The sequence below is a fragment of the Artibeus jamaicensis genome, unplaced genomic scaffold (genome assembly GCF_021234435.1).
Source record: "Artibeus jamaicensis isolate MK-2021 breed Jamaican fruit bat unplaced genomic scaffold, CSHL_Jam_final contig_391, whole genome shotgun sequence".
NCBI lineage: Eukaryota > Metazoa > Chordata > Mammalia > Chiroptera > Phyllostomidae > Artibeus > Artibeus jamaicensis.
Window position 1 is genome coordinate 25254346 of NW_026521814.1, and position 14296 is coordinate 25268641.

Below are 14296 nucleotides of genomic sequence, written 5' to 3' on the forward strand. Positions count from 1 at the left end.
TGACTTGGAATACTTCTTTCCAGTGCCTTCTTGCCTGTAAGGTCTCTTGAGAAATCCGCTGACAGTCTAATGGGAACTCCTTTGTAGGTGACTGTCCCCTTAGCTCTTGCTGCTTCTAGGATTCTCTCCTTCAATTTAATATTGGCTAATATAATGATGATGTGCCTTGGTGTGTTTCTTCTTGGGTCCAACTTCTTTGGGACTCTCTGAGCTTCCTGGATTTCCTGGAAGTCTATTTCCTTTGTCAGAATGGGGAAGTTCTCTTTTATTATTTGTTCAAATAAGATTTCCACTTGCTCTTTCTCTTCCCCTTCTGGTACCTCTATAATTCGGATGCTGGAACGTTTAAAGATGTCCTGGAGGTTCCTAAGCCTCTCCTCATTTTTTTGAATTCTTGTTTCTTCATCCTTTTCTGTTTGGTCATTTTTTTCCTCTTTCTGGTCTACTCCCTTGATTTGAGTCCCAGTCTCCTTTCCATTACTATAGGTTTCCTGTGCATTACCATTCATTTCAATTAGTTTAGCTTTCATATGTTTCTCTAATTTGTGACTAAAATCAACCAGTTCTGTGAGCATCTTGATCACCAGTGTTTTGAACTGTGCATCTGAAAGTTTGGCTATTTCTTGATCACTTAGATTTATCGGCTCTGGGGCTCTGAGTTGTTCTTGAGCCATGTTTTGATCTGTTTGTGCCTGTTACATATGAGGAGCCTTAGATGTTCACCAGGGCGGGGCCACCCAGGTCGCTGGTTTGTGATGCTGTATGTGGGGGCAGGGTCAGAGAGGGAGCAATGGCGGTCCCCTCTGCCACTTCCTGCCACTGGGGCCTGCATGGTCTGTCTCACCACTCACTCCTTCACCGGTTTATCTGTGAGCTAATGTGTAACCATGGTCAACCCTCAGTGGGTCCACCACCTTGTGCCCTCAGTGGGTCTGCCCGTTGCTTCTCCACACCTGGGATCCACCCACAGCTGCTGGTGCACCTGGGTTGGTCCAGTGGATCTTTCCTGCCAGACCCTGCTCTGCTGATGGCTCTGCCCCTCTTACTGGTTTGGCTGAAGAGTTCATTGTTGTCAGACTTCCATATAGTTCAATTTTCTGTGGTTTGGCTGCGTTTTTGTAGCTAAAACTTTTGTTGTTTTTAAACTTGGTTCTGTGAGGAGGCACAGTGCTTCCATCTTGGCGGAAGTCCCAAATGAATAAAATTTTGGAAGGCAGACATCCATGATCTCTCAGTTGCAACAGGTTCAGGAGTTAGCACTGTCTCACCATTCATTCCACACTGCCAGCTTTTCAAAACTCTTGCCCTTGGACTGCATTGCTTGTAACATGTTAGGCTGTGAGCATTACCTTGTGACCACGGAGACCAGGAGCCGGCAGCGCCTAACCTCCAGTCAGCTTACTGGTTTATCTCTCCAGCAGAACTCTAATTCCTTTTTTCTTAAGAAATTTTTTTGTTGTAAATGAGGCTGCATTCTCTGTTGAAATGGAATGAGAAGGACAGCACTGATCTAAAGTGTAATTAACGTCACCAAATTTCTGTGTAATTAACAGTGAATGTTTATTCTCTAATAAAGGTGATAGGTTCTTCCAAGCCGATAGTGTCTGGAGTTGGGAAGTGGAGTGTGGTGGTAACGGGGGAAGGGCAAAGAAGGGCGGTTCTGCAAAGATGTACCTCCCCATGGTTGATCAGGTAAAACACACACCTGCTAACTGAGATAAATATTTAAAGCTGAGGAAGCAAAGAGAAGTAAATGTCTTCTCCAGAAACAGAGAATGAGGCTAGAGACTGTGGGCAGAACTTGTTTCTAATATTCGTACTGCAGTGCCCACAGGCCATTGGGCCAGCCTATAAAATGTGACACTAGTCTGATCATCCAGGTAGTTGGAGAGCAGTATGTATTGGGGAAGATTTTGTTCTATTCTGGGGGCCTTGAGGGATCTCCAGAGTTGTTCAGCTAAATTTAAGTTGTCCCTTTAATTATCATTATTTTTTTAATTTTTGATTTTTAGAGATGGGGAGGGAGAAGAAGAGGAAGAGAAACATCTATGTGAGAGAGAAACACTGATTGGCTGCCTTCTCTATGTGCCCCGAATGGGGACCGAACCTGCTACCCAGCAATGTGCCCTGACTGGGAGTTAAATCCACGGCCTTTTGATTTGCAGGATGACGCCCAACCAACTGAGCTACACTGGCTGGGGACCTTTAATTATCTTTTTACCATCACCACCCCATTACTGCCTCTGAATGATAGCTTTGTGCATTTTTCACTTACAGGTAATGAACTGCTCTCTTAATCTAGTCCCATCATTCAACTTTGTTCCAAAGAGTTTCTTTATAGGCAATTTCCATTTTAATCAGAAGTGAATGGGACTATTGCCTTTAAAGTGGACCATCTGTGGGCTTACCAGGAATGTTATCAACTTTGATCTTTATTCAATTTAATTCTCTGCTAGAGCTTCCAGTAAAATTCTTTCAGACCTGCAGAAAACAGAGGGTGAAGGCAATTCCCTTGCATTCCGTGTGCCAGGGCACATGCTCTGTGCAAAATGAGGAGGTTTTGTTGTATGAATTCCCAGGCGGGAGGGTGGGAGGAAGCCCATTGGGAAGGTAAGAGAAGGAAATATGTGGACAGAGGCTGCAATGCTGGTGACAGTCTAGGTGACACTGGCAGCTGGCAATCTCCTGGAAGATCCTGAAACAAGCCTTCAAAGTGACTCCAGTTGGAGACTCCTTTAAATGGAAGGAGTCTCCATTTAAAGGCTGTTTAAATGAAAACTGCTTTCCGCAGTGTTATAAGTCCTGATGCCAGCCCGGGCTGAATGTGATGGGCAATACAGTGATGTAATAGTGTGGACAGGTCCAGACCAGCCCACTGTGCAGCAGGACCAGGAGACAGGTGAAAGTTTGCACGGGGGCATGGGCAACCGGGGCGGGTGGGCTGGGCAGCAGGCAGGGCCTTACAGAACCCAGCTATTGCAGGCCACAGCACAGGCTTGGCTTTCAAGCTTCCAGATAGTTCTCTGTCCTTTGAGGGGGAACAATTTAGGTTGCCTGTGGATCTCTCTGTGTTTAATAAACAGCCCCTGCCCTCCGTCCGAGGATATGCACCCCCGCACCCCCCTCCAGCTCAGTTGTCTTTTACACTTGGACAGGAACTCTTCTTGACTGTCAGAGCTCCTAGTCGGCTGCATTCCTTCTTTCTTTTACAAAACAACTTTATTGAGATAGTTACATACAATAAACTGCACAGAGGCAACTGACATGCAATACACCGCATAGATTTAACATGTATAGCTTTATAGATTTCGACATATATATAGACCCCAGAAATGGTCACCTCAATCAAGATAATGAACAGATCCTTCATTCTAAAAGATTCGCAGTGCCCCTTGGTCATCTCTTTTTTTTTGTCCCCATCTCTAGACAACCATCTGGACTATAGATTATTTTGCATTTCTAGGTTTTTATGTAAGTGGATTCATCTTTTTGGTCTGGTTTCTTTCATTTAGCATAGTTATTTTGAGATTTATCCATCATTACATGTATCAAGAATTCATTGCTTTTTATTGCTGAGTAATAATCCATTGCATGGACATATCCCTATTTGTTGACCTGTTGAAGAATCATTCTTCTTGCTTTGCTTTATAAAATCATAGAGTTAGAACTGTAAGGAGCTTTATTACTTAATCTAATTTTTAAATCTAATTAAGAAAATCATTATACAGATTAGATAACTGAAGCCAGAACCCAATTTAAAGATTTCCTTGGAGGTTATTTAAAGTTATAATTCATACCTCTTCCTTCCATTTGAGTCCAGCGATGGGGTGGACCTAGGAGTCTGCACTATTAACAACAACCTCTGGTGATTCTAATCCATGTATACAGTCTACTATATTTAAGATGCTGAACCAAATGATTTAAATAATTTGGTCAAGGTCATAGAAAGCTAGGAGTAAAGGCTGACTTTAAATCAATAGGTTTTGATATTTAATTTAAGGACCCCTTGTACTACATCATGCCCACACCAAACAGCATCTGCCACATGGTAGCCTGACACTGTCTAGTAGCATGAATCACTGCTTTCTGATGAAAGAGAACGCCACAGCTCTGGGATTTTGAGCTACTTTCATCTGTTTCCAGAAGAGGGCAGTGATAACAAATCCTTTGTTTTATATAATTCTTTTGTTGTTGTTGTTGCTATATTTCCTCCCTCCCTCTCTCCCTCCCTCCCTCCCTCTCTTCCTTCCTTCTTCCTTCCCTTCCTCCCTTCCTCCTCCCCACCCTCCATCCCTCCCACCTTCTCCCCTCTGCCCCTGCCCCATCTCTTGGTGTTAGAGTCACCTAAGTTGCAAATATAAGCAGCCATGAAGTGAGAGAACCATGGTGTGGGGAAGTACTTCGCTTTGATAAAGAGATAAAGCCCTCTAGAGAAATGTCTTTATTATATTTTAATACAACTTTGCCCATAGGCATTTTTGTTTATTGGCCTCTTATGTTTAATTTTGTGACTCAGTACTTCAGTGACCTTCTTAAAACTGTAGAAATAAAGGGGACTGAATAAAACATACAGAGTCAAGGATGCTAAGATTTAACCCAAACTGAAGAAACAAAAACTTTGATCTTTAGGAATAAAAACTTTGATCTTTAGGAACAAAACCAAAAATTCTTATTCGAGTAATCTTATTCCTTACCTCTTTCTGTTGGTTATGTTAGGAAGTAACAGGTAAAGCCTCACCTGGTATATTTTTCTCTGGTTACTTCAATTTCAGTGATCATTGGGCTATTTTTCTTTAAACTTTGAAAATTTGAACTCAGACAGAAAGTCCTAAACCCTGACTTGACACCTGGTGGTTGAAAGTGTTGCTTCTCTAGAGTCGGCCAAGCAAAGCTGTCAAGATTGTGAAAAACCACACAATAATAAAGCAGTTGAAAGAAAACAGAAGCAGGAGTCCAACCGAATCTGACAAGAAAACTTATTTCATTGTTGACAGATGTGGCATTTTCCTAACAATACTTTCACGATGAGTTGGGGGACTCAAACGCACTTGCTACTCTCAAAGCCCTGGAACGTCACAGGCCTTCCCTCCGTCAATGAGATGGACTAAGACAGGGCTCTGAGAACTCAACAGCTTCCCTGGGCACAACTGTGAGAAGGCACCTGTGTTCTCAGGCCTGTCAGACTTGCCTCCTCCTCTCCCACAGCCTCTTCTGGCCCCTCTTTACCAGGTATGGGCATCCCATTGTTTTCCTTATGAGATTCTTAGTGTGAGTTACTAAGGATCTCGCATGAAGTGAGACAGCCGTGGTATGAGGAATTATTTAAGTATCCTGTGTTATGTACCCTTACATTTTAACATGAATCGTGGGAATGAAAGGCTTTATCTTTACATCACAAGGCTTGGTAATGAGATAGAAGTTTGGGAATTAGAAGTTCTGATCTGTTTATCTATTTATTATATGTGAGCCTGTAAGCAAGTCATTTCTGAGTCTGTTTCCTCATCTGTAAATGGTAATAACAATTGTAACCTGCACATTTGTGAGTGGCTGTAGAGATTAGACATAACATATATAAAGCACCTGATTTATAAATGGTAGTTAAAGGAATGTCATACAAGGGTCAGAAATGAAAAGGACAGAAACTTTTGGACTTTGCCTTTTGACAAAAGGACTTTTACAAAATGACAGAAATGGGACCATCACAATGGAGAGTAGGGACCACCCTCACAGTTAGAATGGCTCCCTACGCCCTGCTGCTGTACGTGCACCTCAGTCGTCTGCACCTGCATTGCACTTCTGGAGCCGCGGTCTTTGGAGCATTTGTAAGAGTCATACAGCTACGGAGGGAGTGCGGAACTGAGAAGAGACTCCAGCGTGCTTGTGAGCCAAGCTATTTTAGTGTTGCTGCGTTTGAAACACAATTATAGAATACACGCCTCTACAGAACGACAAATGATCCCTATGAGTCTGACAAGGAAACGAATCTCGTTACTTTATGGTCACACTTCTGTGACAGTGTAATTTTATTTTGCCAAAATGTATATCTGTGTTTATGCATATGTGCATGCTCCTTGATGGCTTATTTCTATATACAACCCAAAATAAATACAATAACAACTGTCTCTTTACGATCTGGTTAGTTATTTCTTGCATGTGTTATGACAGAAGCACTCATTGTAATTCCTGCTCTCAGGTAATGAGAAGCTGTGATAGACATTAACAGAAGAGGCTTCAAGTGAAAAGTTCGCCCAGACTTTCTCATCGCCTACCTCCACATTTGATGTGCTGTGATGTTTTTAGTCATATTGTTTTAGAGTCTGGGTGGTGATGTTGAGAAAGAGGAGATGAAGCACTGGAATCTAAAAATGAGTAAATAGCTGTCAAAGAGTATTCTGAACAAGTGTCCTAAAGCTTGGAGAAGTTTTAAAGAGTTCATTCTTGGTACTGTTGCCTATAATCTGTAATTAGTAACCTATTGAAATAGCATTTGTTAAACACCTACATTGAGATAAAGACTATTGAAATTACATTCAGCTGGTGGGAATATATACTGCAATATTCACTCTGTGATAGATTTTAGTCTCTGGGAATTGGTAGTTAGCTTGAAGCCAAATGGTTCTTGGGAATCAATAACCTAATTAGCCCCCGGAGACTAGGATTTCTAGACCTATCAGAGGAGTACAGTTGCTGAACATCTGCCGGTGGGCACCCACCTTAGTGGAGAGATCTTTTTTTTTTCAGGCTTTAAGCTCAGGAGAATTCAGCAAACAGCCCTTCAGGTGCTGAATGACTACTTGTCAACATTACAGTTGGACTCATTGCTGTCCCTGCCCTGAAGCTTTTGCTGATGTCTCCTTACAATCAGTCAGCTCAGGGATTAATCTGGTCAATCCCACTCAGTTTTCCCTCAGTCCACAAAGAAGGAAGAAATGTCCAGATTTCCAAAAGGTTTGTGGTTTTCAACATCTTGCATCAATATCAGACATATGGGGTAAAAAGGAAGCAAATTGTTTTCCTTATTTAAGGGATAGATGAGAAATATCTGTGTCTCAAATGTAGGCAGAATTAAATATGTGTATTTCTGCTGCATGGCTTAACTGACTACCAGTCTGTTCAAGAAGTTAGTTGGTAACAATCAGTATGTTGGCAATTTCTTATTTCTAGCAATGCTCAGTTGGGGCAGACAGTAAAGTATAAAGTATAGGGTCTATAAGACCAGCCACCAACAAAACTCAGGTCAGAAGGTTGTCTTTGCCCCGACCTACCAACCTCTTTTCCAATCAATCAAAGTATTTGTGACAAATCTTTAACTAGACTCAAAGAAAAAAAGAAAAGAAAAGAGAACAAGAGGGAGGGCTACTATATTACACCATTCACAAAAACTAACTCAAAATGGACTAAATCCTTAAATATAACACCTGAAACCATAAAATTCCTAGCAGAAAACATATGTGGTACGCTCCTTGATACTAGTCTTGGCTATCATTTTTTTTCTTAAAGATTTTATTTTCTTTTTGGACAGAGGGGAAGGGAGGGAAAAGACAGAGAGAGAAACATCGGTGTGTGGGTGCCTCTCATGCGCCTCTTACTGGGGAACTGGCCAGCAACGTGGGCGTGTGCCCTGACTGGGAATCAAACCAGCAACCCTGAGGTTCACAGGTTGGCACTCAGTCCACTGAGCCACACCAGCCAGGGCTAGGCTATGATGTTTTTGACTCCCACACCCAAAGCAAAGGTAACAAAAGCAAAAATAAACAAGTGAGATTATATCAAATACAGCAAAGGCAGCCATCAATAATACAAAAAGGCAACCTATTTAATGGGAGAAAATATTTGCAAATTATTTATCTGATATTGGGTTAATATCCAAGATATATAACACATATAGTTCTATAGTAAAAATACAATTTGGTTAAAAATGGACCAAAGATCTGAATAGACATTTTCCCAAAGAAGACACAGATAGCTAAAAGGCACATAAAACAATGCTCAACATCACTAATTATCACAAAAATGCAAATCTAGACCATACTGAGTGAGATATTACCTCATGCCTGTCAGAGTGGAACAAGCATTGGTGAGGATGTGTTAAGAAGGGAAACCTTGTGCACTGTTGGTGAAAATTAAAATTGGCACAGCCGCTACGGAAACAGTACATACAGGTTCCTCAAAAATTTAAAACTAGAACTACTGTTTTATCCATCAATTCCACTTCGGAGTATCCAAGAAAACTAGAACAATAACTTGAAAGGATCCATGCACTCATGTGTTCACTGAAGTATTGCTTACAGCAGCCAAGAAAAAGAGCGCAAGTCTCTATCGATGGATGAATAGATAAAAAAAATTAGAGATCATATATATGTGTGTGTGTGTATATGTAATTCAGCCATAAAAAAGAATGAAATCTTGCTGTTTGTGACAACATAGATAAACCTTGAGGGCATTATGCTAAGTGAAGTAAGTCAGAGAAAGAAAAATACTACTGTATGATGCCACTTATGTGCGGAATCTAAAAAGAAGAAGAAAAGAACAAAAGCCAACTGTGTAGAGAACAGGTTGGTGGCTGCCAGAGGTGAGGGGGTGAGAGTAGGCAAAATGGGTGAAAGGGTCAAAGGTACAAGTGTCAGTTTTAGGACAGATGAATCCTGGGATGTCCTGTGCAGCACAATGACTACAGTTAATATTTGAAAGTTGCTACTAAGAGAGATCTTTCATCTCCCAAAAATAGTTTTTTGTAAGTATGTAGGGCAACAGGTTTTTGGTGATTATTTTACAATGTATACAAATATGAAATCATCAATGATCTACTCCTGAAACTAATGTAATACTATATATCAATTATTTAAAATTAAAAATAATTTGTAGAAATTAACGGTGGCCTGAATTATGTCAGTGGCATGAGATGGAGTTAAAGGGGTTGGATTCAAAGTTATTAAAAAGGGAGTCTAAAGAGCATTTGGTGACGGTATTGGTTTCTTAGGGTTTCTGCGACAAATTCCTGCAAACTTGGTGGCTTAAAACAACAGACAGTTAGTCTCTCACTGTTGTGGGGTCCTGAAGTCTGATGTCAAGGTGTTGGCCAGACTGCACTTCCTTCAGAGACTTCAGGTGAGAAGCCTCCTTGCCTCTCAGCTTCTGGTGACTGGGCATTCATTGGCTTGTGGCTGAATGACTCCAGTCTCCACCCAATCTTCACATACTGTTCTTCGATTTCTCTCCCTGTCAAATCTCCTGCCTTGCTCTTACAAGGACACTTGTCACTGGATTTAGGGACCATCCAGATACTGTATTTTTGGACCATAAGACACACCTAGGTTTTAGAGGAGGGAAATAGGAAAAAAATTTTGAAGCAAAAAATGTGGTAAAATGTTTAATAACATAAATAACATAATATTTCACCAATGTAAATGTAAACAGAACTCAACAGCAGTATTAACAACCATTATTCCTCCCAAATTTGGTGGGGGTTGGGGGGGAGGTGTGTTTTATAATCTGAAAAACACTGTAATTCAGGATGATTTCATCTTGAGATCCTTAAATATATTTGCAAAGACTCTTTTTCCAAATGAGGTCACATTCACATGTTTGGGGGTTAGGATATGAACATTTCAGAGGTCACTATTCAACTCACCACTGTGACCACCTGCATATGTTACTTTGGCTGAGCAAATGCCAATGAGGATGAATCCCAAGTCCCTCATCTGGAGAGGTGGCAAGTGCGTAGAGAGGGAGCACTAGAGGAGGTGCTGTTTTTGTGATTTAGACACCAAGTTTAAGGTGGGGAGTAGGGAAAGTAGAAACTTGACTTCACCATTTTGCTTTGTATCAATGCAATCTTGAGGTTTTCAACAATGCTGTCAATATTATTCAAATTGCAGTTATGAAAACAGTCAAAAGCTACATTTCTGAGTTGGGTTAGGGTTATCGTATCCTTTTTGAAAAGCTTTATTTTAAAAATACTTCAGGGTAAATAGCATAATGTATGAGTGAAATTAATTTTTTAATTATATCCTAACAGTAGTTAGGTAGAATTTGAAGTATTCTGATCAAGAATCCCCACTCCAGGGTGATTATCAGGCACTTCAAATATTGCTGTGGAAATCTACTCATGAGGATTGGCTAATTAGCATAAGAAATAATTTTAGCTGATGAAATGAGTACATTCAACATATATGTTTACTTGCAAGTCCAGCACCCTTGCATGAAAATGTATGGGAATCCTGCATGCACAGCCACCCAGTTCCTTTGGAGAAACCCTCAGAAGAATAGCTCTTTTATTCCTGGGTCCTGCACTCCACACAGCATCCCTGTCTGATCAGAGTGCTGCCTGTTTGCACTGTGAGAAAAACATGGCTTCTGCCTTCCCAACCTCTCAGGCAAATTGCCTGCAGGCCTGTCTGAGGAGAGAGAGTGGAGTTTGCCCAAACTTACCAGTTCTGGTTGACTGTTTTTGTGTCTGCTGTTAAATATTTGAGTATTTGGCAGAATTTGGCTTAATACTGACCACTTGTTGAAGGGGGTAAGGGGAAGTTCACCTTCCTCTAATCTCCAGAGGCTAAGGACCAAAATTTTTATTTCCCAAAAGTCTCAAACATTTGTGGAACACACTGGTTTGGATAAGTTTGCAACAGAATCTCTGGGCCCTTGATCCCAAATCTCTTTGAGGACTGTTAACAATACACTCATCAGGTACTTAAGGAAAGATAGGCTACCTGTGGACTTGGGCAAAGAGCTGGGTGACCTCTTCATCTGTAATCTGATGGCAGTGGTCTGCCTGAAACAGGGCATTGTAGAATCACTGCATACAAATGGAACTCTGTGACTTCTCTGATTGGAGAGGTTGGATCCTCTGAGAGAAGTTCCCAGAATGAAAAATGTTCTCTATATATAACAGGCTTGGTGTTTTTTCACTTACGTTTACATTAGCAAATAGAGTGGCCAACCTATTTCAGAGATTCTTTAGATTTAGCAAGGTCTTCTATATATGTACACACACACACACACACACACACACACACCTGAATGAGAGGAGATAGCCCTGCTTTGTAAATGATGCTTCAAATCTGAAAGACTAACGAATGATTGTTATTTATTTGCTTCTATAAATGAATAGTGTTTTTGATCATTCAAGTAATAGTTCTAACCAGAAAAATGATAGCTTTCAAAGTTCCATCTATTAAAGTCACATGGTTTGAAGGAGTTACAATAATACTTCATTAGTTTAGACACTAAAAAAGGGAGCAGTTCCAGTACTTTAATAGTGCTGTTGGTTCTGTGTTTCATAAAGTCCTCACTGGGTTTACACTTCTGAATGTGTCCATATTTGCAACAAACAGAGGCATTTATGGAAGAGAGACCCATGTAAGAATTATAAACATATGTTAAGGGTAAAATTCTCTAAAATATTTTATGTTGCTAAGAGTAAAATTTGCATATGGAAGAGAAAATGGTTTGTATAATGAGGGAAATGTGTCACTTTTAGAGAAGACTGCAAGCAAAAATGTGAAATACTAGCTATTTATAACTTTTAACTCAATCAGTATGGAATTTCCTCAAAAAACTAAAAATGGAACTGCCTTTTGACCCATCATTTCCATTGCTGGGAATATACCCTAAGAATCCTGAAACACCAATTCAAGAGAACCTATTCACCCCTGCATTCATAGCAGCGTTATTTACAACAGCCAAGTGCTGGAAACAGCCTAAGTGCCCACCAGTAAATGAGTGGATCTAAAAACTGGTACATTTACACAACAGAATATTACACAGCAGAAATAAAGAAGGAGCTCCTATCTTTTGTAACAACATGGATGGAAATGGAGAGAATTATGCTGAGTGAAATAAGCCAGGCGGTGAAAGACAAATACCATACGATCTCACCTGCAAGTGGAATCTAAACGGCAAAACAAACAAGTGAGAAAAATACAACCAGAGACTTGGAAATAAAAAACAAACTGACAGTAACCAGAGTGGAGGGGAAAGGGGGATAATGGGGGTAAATGGGGGAAGGGTTGTCAAGGAACATGGACAAAGACAATTCAGTGGGGGAGGGAGGATCGAATGTGGGAGATGGGAGTGGGCAAGGCAGGGGAGAGTAATGGGGGGAAATGGGGACAATTATAATTGAACAATAAAAATAATAATTAAATCTTATTTTTTCCCTATTTTGGGGGAAGGAATTAATAACTAGGCAGAAACAGAAAATGTGGTGGAATTTTATTGGAATTCTTTTTCTTTTTTTATTTTTTAAAATATATTTTATTAATTATGCTACTACTCTTGTCACATTTTTTTCTTCTCTTTATTCCCCTCCACTCTGCACTCCCCTCCTACCAGCATTCCCCTTGACCCCTACCTTTAGCTCATGTCCATTGGTCGTATGTATAAGCTTTTTGGCTTCTCCATTTCCTATACTGTTTTAACCTTACCTTGTCTATTTTGTACCTATCAATTATGCTTCTTATTCCCTGTACCTCTCCCCCTATTCTTCTCCCTCCCTCTCTCCATTAATAACCCTCCATGTGATCTCAATTTCTGTGATTCTGTTCCTGTTCTAGTGGTTTGCTTAGTTTGTTTTTGTTTTAGGTTCAGTCGTTGATAGTTGTGAGTTTGTTGTCATTTTACTGTTCATATTTTTGATCATCTTCTTTTTCTTAGGTAAGTCCTTTTAACATTTCATATAATAAGGGCTTGGTGATGATGAATTTCTTTAACTTGACCTTATCTGGGAAACATTTGATCTGCTCTTCCATTCTAAATGATAACTTTGCTGGCTAGAGTAATCTTGGATATAGATCCTTGCCTTTCTTGACTTTGAATACTTCTTTCCAGCCCCTTCTTGCCTGTAAGATTTCTTTTCAGAAATCAGCTGATAGTCTTATGGATACTCCTTCGTAGGTAGCTGTCTCCTTTTCTCTTGCTGCTTTTAAGATTCTCTCCTTATCTTCAATCTTGGATAATGTAATTATGATGTGCCTTGGTGTGTGCTTCCTTGGGTCCAACTTCTTTGGGACTCTCTGAGCCTTTTGGACTTCCTGGAAGTCTATTTCCTTTGCGAAATTAGGGAAGTTCTCCTTTATTATGTTTCAAATAAGTCCTCAATTTCTTGCTCTTCCTCTTCTCCTTCTATGGAGGAGGTACCCCTATGGTTAGGATGTCAGAATGTTTAAAGTTGTTCTGGAGGTTCCTAAGCCTCTCCTCACTTTTTTTAATTTTTGTTTCTGCATTCTGTTCTGGATGAATGTTTATTTCTTCCTTCTGCTCCAAGTCATTGATTTGAATCTTGGTTTTCTTACGAATGGTTCTTTACCTTCACTGTTGGTCTCCTGTACATTTTCCTTTATTTCACTTTGCATAGCCTTCACTTTTTCCTCTATTTTGCAACCATACTCAACCATTGCTGTGACCTCATGAGTACCAGTGTTTTGAACTCTGCATCTGATAGGTTGGCTCTCTCTTCATAGCTTAGTTGTATTTTTTTCTGGAGCTTTGATCTGTTCTTTCATTTTGGCCATAATTTTTTGTCTGGGCATGCCTGTTACATAGTAAAGGGCAGAGCCTTAGGCATTTGCCAAGGCAGGGCAACCCACTTTGCTTCATTATGGTGCTGTATGTTGGAGAGGGAACAGTGCCACTTGCTCAGCTTTTGGCTGGCTTTTAGTTACTTCCCCCACAACCCACAGGCAAATTGGACCCTTCTGGTGATGATTCCCAGGTGGTTGAACTTGTGTACATTCTAGAACCCTGTGGGTCTCTCCAATAGACTCTCCAGTGAGGCTGGGAGTTTCTCCTGCCACTGCAACTCCCACAGATTTTTATAGTCAGAGGTTTTGAGGCTTTATAACCTCACTGGAGGTTCCTCACTGGAACCCTGAATTGAGTAGTCTGTCTCGCTCCCCAGCTGTTCCTCCTGGCTTATCCAAATATAAATGTGGGACTGCCTGGTCTTCCAATTGTTGCCTTGCCACAAGCCCGCTCCACCCCAGCTGCCCATCTCCACACCTCCTATCAGTCTGGATAAGTGTTTCTTCTTTAACTACTTGGTTGTAGGACTTTCATACAGTTCAATTTTCTGGCAGTTCTGGAGATTTTTTGTTTTAAAACTTGCTAGTCTTCTTTTGGTTGTATAAGGTGGGAAAATATATCTACCTATGCCTCCATCTTGGCTGGAACTAAAATTATCTTTCTAGAGAAATCTACACACTAACCAAAGGGTAATCATTTGAAATTGAGACTTCACTTGAAGTAGAGCCAGCTAGTGTCACATAGCTATCCAAATCTTAAGTCTGAACAACCT